The sequence below is a fragment of the Panicum hallii genome, chromosome 2, assembly GCF_002211085.1.
Source record: "Panicum hallii strain FIL2 chromosome 2, PHallii_v3.1, whole genome shotgun sequence".
NCBI lineage: Eukaryota > Viridiplantae > Streptophyta > Magnoliopsida > Poales > Poaceae > Panicum > Panicum hallii.
In genome coordinates, this window is record NC_038043.1 from 39,630,803 (window position 1) to 39,638,901 (window position 8,099).

The window sequence follows — 8,099 nt, forward strand, 5'->3', positions numbered from 1 at the left end:
TACTCCATACTTTCCATTTTATTGAGGTGTGTTAACTTAAAATCCATTCAAACTTCCACCTTTTTCATTAGATTCCAACACTTAGGTTATTTTAGGTTCATCATGAAATCGACAATCTTATATTTGTATATTTGATATCAACTCAAATGCTTAAAATTTTTATTCAAACTTTCTTCCATGTTGTAGTACATGATTCATACTACAACTTTTATATTGGCTACAACTTCACTGTTTAACTATATTTCAAACTTGAAACTCTGCAAAATAACTAATTGGTTATATTTCTCTTCTTCAAATACTTGCCCAAATTCAAAATTTTTGTACAATACTTGAGCTTGCTTCACTCACTTGGTCTAGTCTTAACCTTAACCTTGTCCACCTATTTATACTATTTTTTACCATCTCACATTTTAAATTCTCAACTTCCTCATTTTGGCCAAATTTAGCTCAAATTTGGCTAGATTTTAACCTTATTATCACATGTTACTCTTTTTCCCTAATGCCATTTGGTCCATTCTGAAAGTGCATCTAGACCCCTAATGAGTTTTAGTGGATTGTATGATAAGATGATTAAAGCACTAACATATTTGTTAATGAGCTGTAGAGCAGAAATTTATTTGTAAATCAATTTATGGTATTGGCTCTTGTGACCACTGTTCGCCTACACGGCCCCGTGTACACACCGTGTACACGCTACACAGTGACTAGCCGTGTCCGTTTAATCAGCTGTTTACCCCGTTTAGTGACCGTTTAACCCGTTTAAATGGCCGTTTAGTCCGATAAATAACTAAACAGTAGGTGACCTACTGTTTACGTTTACCGTTTAGACTAACATTGCTTGTGACATGCAATCAAATAAAGGAATATACTGATGACTGGCAAGAAACATGCAATGCAAAATAGAAACAAGTGTTCATGCATATTAAATGTGGTTTCTATCTATGGCTTGTCATCACAGAAAATTGGGTTATCAAAATTATGTGATTGAAAAGCAAGATAAGCATATGAAGACATGAATTTTAAATTGGATATTCATTGTTGATGGTAAAACAAAGCTAAGCACAAAGAAGGTAAGATAGGATGAAGGAATCAAGCAAGTGACTATGCAACGAGGGACTAAGCAAAGTTTGGTCAATGACGACTTGGATCACAGGATCTTTGCTAGGGTGAAGTACTTAGTACTTGAAGGATTTTGCAGCATCAAGTTACCAAGTTTTAACTTGGTTCGTGTTAGAGCTCGAGTACGGAAGTTACTCTGATTTTAGTCTGCTTCCTGTTTTGGACCAGCTCAACCGGTCTGATCGGTTTGAGTGCTGACAGTTGCATTAAGTGTTGTAATTTGCAGAAAAGAGTAAAACCTACCCCCCCCCCCCCCCCCGCACACACACACACGCACATGCCACATGCTGAAATTATGTTATCTTATGGTAAACTCGTGTGGATGTGTCACTTAGATCCATCAACTCCAAAAGTTTATAAACTTTTTAAGTTGTTCACCATTGGTCCATAACTATCAACATATGCACGTAATACTAACATGGCTTGCTGACTGTACATTTCTCTTCTTTTAGACTGTCAACTTGGTTTATAATGAAAGTTGATTCATCTACTTATGGCTTTCTTCTCCACCATGCCATCTCCATCCTCTGGTTAGCGGGATGCTCGTCAATCCCACCAGAATTGCTTGGGCTGGCTAAGGCCATCGCTCGAGGTACCTTCCATTGAGCCGTCACCACTGCCCATGTAGACTCGGCCGTCATGGAAGCCACTGTCTGCTCGCCTTAATGGATCGGCCATTCGAGGTCGTCGTTGCACGGGGCGCCTCCCGTTGGGGAAGCCGACACCACCATGCATGGAGCCTAGACAGCTCATAGTGCTCATATTCTAATGGAAAAAGTCCATTTTCGACCATCGAACTATCATCTTAGTTTGGTTTCGGCCATCCAACTCCAAAACCAGGAATCTTTGACCATCCAACTATCAAAACCGTTCATAGTTAGCCATTTAGGTGTTTTAAATGGTGGTTTTGCTGACATGGATAGTGGAAGTGTGTTGGGGGGGGGGGTTGAGGGGAGCTTCAGCTAGGGAGATGAGGCCGGCGGCAAAGTAGAGTTGAGGAGGGCGACGAAGGTGGATAAGAACAACAAGAACGGGACGCGCCGACGGCAGGCAGCACATTGCCCTCATGCCTGCAGGAGAGCCCGTGGCACAGCGGTGCCCCCACCTCCCCATTTGGCGTAGACCAACCAATAGGTGGCAGTGACGACGACGATGATGGCAGCGAGCTTCTTCCCCCGCGGCTCCGCCTCTCCACCACCCTTGCGGAGGAAATATCGAGGGGGGGGAGAGAGAGAGAGAGAGAGGGAGGGAGGGAGGGAGGGAGGGGGAGGGGAGCTGATATGCAGGCCCCGCCTCCACGTTAGCGAAACCGCTTTCAAAACCGCTAAATGGCCAAATATGAACGGTTTTGATAGTTGTATTGTTACACCCCAAAATTTTAATTTTAGAATATAAATATCTTTTTGAATAAACTTATCTAATTTCTAGTCATTCTGAGAATTACTAGATTTTTTGCTGGCTTTTATTCTTAATTTTCTAAAGCGAAATCCATTTTTCAAAAGCATCAAGATTACTTTTTGTGAGCCCTGAAATATTTTGTTCGAGCTCCTCGTGTCCTAAACATTTTTTGTGAAATTATTTTCCGGAATTTTTGCAATTAATATTCTTTTTCTAACTTTATTTCTTTTTAGTTTTCTACCTCTTTTTCTTCTCTCTTCCTCTTCTCCGCCGGCCTAATCTTTTTTCTCTGTTTCTGGCTACTCCTCCATCAGCACAACGCGTGTTGCTCTTGTTCCGTGGCCTGCGCGACCCATCGCACGCCACCGACGCGCGCGCCCCGCTTTTCAGGCTCGTCTCCCCCAGCTCAGTGGCCGACCGAGTCGAACCTCGGCCGCACTCGTGTCGGGCACGGACGCCCAGGTGGGCCGGGCTGTTTTCAGCCAAGCCCCACTCCCCATCTAGCCCTAGCCTCGCGCCCCTGCACCGTCTAAACCGCGTGAGGACGCGCGGAACCCGCACCCCGGCACAACGCGCCCCATGTGCCTCCCGTCGCCTGCCGCCGCTCTGCGCTCCTAAGTCGCGTGCGCCGCCAGGGATCGCTGCAGCGCCCCTCGACCCCTCCTGCATCGCCACCTCACAACGCGCACGACCCTGGGCTCGCCCGAGCCCGCGGTCCCATGGCCCCTGCTGCCGCGCCTCGCGACCTCCCCCGCCGACGGAGCAGTGCGCCACCGCCCCGTTCGCTGGTTGATTCGCCGCGGCCGTCGCCCGCGCGGCCAAGCCGAGGCCGCCATGAAGGTCTCCACGCTGAACTGCACCTGCCCCGCCCCTCCTCGATGCCGTCCCGTCGCTGGACCACCGTTGCCCACGGAGCAGAACGAGTACAGGGCGCCGCCGCCCCTTACCGGCCAAAATCCGGGCGATCCCGAGCAGCCCCGACGCCGGTGAGTCCCTCAAACGGAATCCCCTCGCGCTCCTCTCTCGTTACCCCACATCTCCATGACCTTCCGCGCATCCGAACTCCGGCAATTTGGAGCACCAGAACCACCGCCGGCCATGGCTGGAGGTCTTGCCCTTTTTGAGATTAGGCCCCTGGAAATGAGGTAATAAAGTTTTCGCTTTCTTGTCTCTTGCTGTTTTCGCAAAAACCCCTAGACCTATAGATCTTCTGCACCCAAGCCCAGCTATGAACTTTTACAGAGATAACCCTAGATTTTGGCTGTTTCACGAGCACTATATTTTCTGTGTCTTACAAAATTCAGCATCTGGCTTTGCAATCTTCGGTTAATCCCATTTAAATCCCTTCAACCCTCCATACATTCATTATTTTAGCTCCGTTTGTGTCTGTCGGTACTAATATTAGATTGGTTTTAATACGAGCTACAGTGCTTCGTTTTAGTGTGAGGTATAGTTTAGTGGTGTTTTTTTAATCGTAGTTTCTATTTTAAAATTAATTTGAATAATGAATATTTACACTAGTTTTTTCAAAAATAAAAGCTAATTATAATTCTACACCGGATTTGATAATAAATATTAATTTGATTAAATATAAGTTTAAATATGTTTTTAAATAATTTTTTTAGTTCAACACGTATTATAAAATTTCACACTAGCTGTGCTTAGATATCTTTTATTTTCTAATTAAATAATTAATTGACTTAATTTGTACATAAATTTAATAAATAAAACTTGATTAAGGTATACTTCATCTTTACAATATAAATTAAATTGAGTTATTCTAATATACTTTTTACATATATTTTTATATTTAAAATAAATTCAGTTTATAGATTTCTTTTCAGTTACAATGCAAATATTTCCATAGGTTGTACCTCCGTTTTCAGCCTTTTCTGAGCTCTCACGATCGTAGCTTCGAGCCTTGCTATTTAGTGTGCTCTTTTATGCTTTTTTCTGTTTGGTGCTGTGTTCTTAGTTGTATCTTATTTTTCTTGTTTCTGGTATACTTGTACTAATGCTTGTTGCAAGTAGAAGGAATGCAGTTAGTGAGCTGAAGGTTAAGAGTTTCAAGAGCAAGTGTGTTGAAGATTCTGAGTAGCTGTTCTCTGGAATAAAGGCAACTATATTCCTTGATCGTACTTTGTCATAAAAACTTTTATTTATTTTACGCTTGCATGCATTAACTTGATGGATTCGTATTTTATCCATATTATTTATCCATATCCTTGAAAGCCGGATTTTTCTTTCAAAATAAAAAGTAGTTTGCTTAGTTGCTAAACTATAATTTTGGGTGGTCTGTGAAAACCATACTTGATACATGAATTATCTCTTTTGGAACCACCAAGATGAATTGATGTTAATGATCAATTTAAAATATGGAGAACCACCCGGAAAAATAGCGCAACCACGAGAATTATATGGCTCTGATCTTAACTAAGTAATTAGATATAATTAGATATAGTAGCTAACCGGAAGGTGCATGGGGCCTGTGATAAAGGCTCCTTTGCCTACCAAAGGTGTACTCTTTTGTTTGTTTTTTTTCACGCCTTAGGGAAGGTTCACTTATGCTTAAATCTTACCGGCCATCTGCTGCCGTGCGTATAGATACGGACGTGCGTAGGGAATCCGCGTTGGCGTGAAAGCGCTCGCCCACCTCCACGTACGGACGTACCTGCGCCGGTGAGCCGGAGCTGATCATATATGCTGGAGGAATTTGAAGAGAATAGCAGCTCATCACTGTGTGTACCTATGGACAGTGTTTTTATTAAGAATATATCGTTTATGCTTCTCATTTTATTAAATATTGGGAATACCAGTTGTTGCACAGATAAAGTCCATGCAATAAACAAAGTATTTAAGGGGCCATATTGCATCTGCATAGATTAAAGTGAAAATTGTAATTTTCCATATAATCTATGGTCGGTCGCAAAATAAATCGATACTCTCTCCGAAAATTTTGGACACATTACTAATCCCGAGAAGTGACCTTGTTACCCGAAATTATTTATAGCAATTGTGATTAAAAGCTATCTTATTTATTTGGTTATCTAGATACTCAATAAATGCATATACCTCGTATTTGATTAGCTTGATTTCTCTATACAATTTTTGCTGGTATTTGAATTGCTTTAATTAGATGGATGTCGCTGCAAGTTAAAAAAATATTTTTTTGTGAAATTAAATTTTAATACTAAACAACACTTATTTTAGAACGGAGAGAGCATGTAGGAAAAAAATCTCCACCGCACAAAGAGTGTTGTCGTTTTAGCTTGCCCTTGACGCCTTAACTCTTCCTTGAAACACGACGCATGCACGTATTGTTGTGGATGGCTGGATGCAGTTATCTTCATCGCCAGTTTTCTGTTAATTGATTTGATTATATGCATCATTACGAGAGACAACAATAAATAAATTTAATAAATATCGACTAACTTAAAATGTAGAGATAAAAATGTAACAATTAATAAATTATATGCATCTTTTTGGGTTATTTGAAAATGTAGAGATAAGATAATCATGGCCGGTTGGAAGGTTTGTGCAACAAAATGCATGGAGTAAATTGGTTCCTTTGGCCAAAGAAGGTTGAGCCTAGTTTCTTGGTCACTTCTTTCTTGACCTTGGTTATGTGGCCTCAAAACAAATTTTGTTTGGGTTCTTGCCCCTTCCGTTACTTTGACAAGATAACGGTATTAAAAACAACGCGAAATGACTCTTTTACCCATGGGCTATTCACAGTCGACCCACTCAACTCTCTTCCTCTCTCACTGACAAACGGAACCCACTGGTCAGCATCTTTCTCTTCCTCTCGCTGCATCCAGGGGAGGGAGGATGGGAGCCTTCGGTGGCTGACGGCAGGGCCTTCACTAGGTACGCCACCTCTCCCCAACCTGCTCCTCCTCCTCCACCGCCACGGGGTTCGCCAGCACCGGCCCTCCCCCCTGCTGCTGCTGCATGCCGTGCTGCAGATACAGTGCAGACTGTCTCACCAGCGCCGCCGCGTGCATGCTTCCCTCGCCGTCGCCTGCCTCCTCGTGCAGGTACATTCTCTTCACCACACCGCTCTCCGGCCGTTTGCGTACCTCCACGCCAGCTGCCACCCGCCGCCAATGCCCATCGTTGTCGCCATCTCGTGCATGCTGCTCAGCTCGCGAGCGTCCAGCAGCGGCGCGCGGACGTCTGTCGTGCCCTCGTCGTCCGAGACCGGCTGCTCGCCGCCGCCTCCATCCTCCTCATCCTAGTCCACAGGCGCCTTGTCGTGGAAGCTCAGCATGCTGCCAAGGTTGGAGTAGAGCATTCTGCCCTCAGGGGCGGCGGCGGGGCTGGGCTTGAGGTCGTGCACGCTGCTGAGGAGCGCCACGACGGGGTCCCTTAGGTGGTCGAGCACGCTGCCCTACCGCGAGCCCAGGCCGATGGTGCTGCCCAGCATGATGCCCTGCCCGCCGGCGCCGAGCGGCAGCTGCTGCTCCACCCACATCATGCCGCGCTCAGGCCCGTGCAGCGACCTTGTCGCCGCCGTCGGCCTCATCAGTGGGGTGCGGCCCCACTATGTACTCCTTGATGGCGGTGTCGCTGGCAGTGCCTAGGTCCTCAACGAGGAGCGCCATCTCGCTGCCGTCGGCCTCATCAGTGGGGTGCGGCCCTACCATGTACTCCTCGATGGTGGCCCTACCATGTACTCCTCGATGGTGGTGTCGCCAGCAGTGCCTAGGTCCTCAACGAGGAGCGCCATCTCCCCGGCCACGTCATCCCGGCGCCTGAGCATCTGTAGCACGGCCCGGGATCGTGCACGCGCCGGCGTTACCGAAGGGCCAAAAATCCAAACAAAATTCATTTTTAGGCCAGATAACCAAGTTAAGTTAAAAAGGTCGCGTAACACTTTTTTTTGGGCCATCGAACCAACTTACTCAAGTGCATGACCGAGTTGCGACCTATCTTCGCGAGCGGGTCGAATCGGAAAACCCCGCCGGCGGCCCGTCGTCGGAGTTTCCAAACGCAGGTCTTAATTGGCCCATGGCTCGAAAAACAGCCCAATCGATAGGCAGAGCCCAAAAAAAGTGCCCCACGAGGTTTCCAGCTGGGGATTAAGCAGACCTTCTAGAAAATGAGAAAAGCACGCCGTTTCCGGGGATCGAACCCGGGTCGCCCGCGTGACAGGCAGGAATACTTACCACTATACTGCAACGACACCTTAATTTTCTTTTGCTTGATGCTATCCTTGTGTATGAACAAGCAAAAAAATAATTCCACGTACTATGTAGATATGGACCGACTCCTAGCAAGCACGCCGTGCGTGTCCGCGTAATCATTTTTAGGATCATGTATTTATGAAAAAATGATTGTGCAAATCTTGTGTTTTATGAATTTTTTCTTGGTTTACTTATTACCTTTTGTTCTTAAAACAGTAATTTGCATATTATTTTTCCTGCATGAAATTGATGAGTTTGACAAACAGAGCTTGTGGGCTAATAATCATTCTGTGTATCAATATTGGCACTAAAATTCATTCTGCATGTCCAATTTGGGGTTATTAGTCAAATCAAGGTGAGGTTTTTCGTCCGAGATAAAAAAAAGTGCAATTAGGC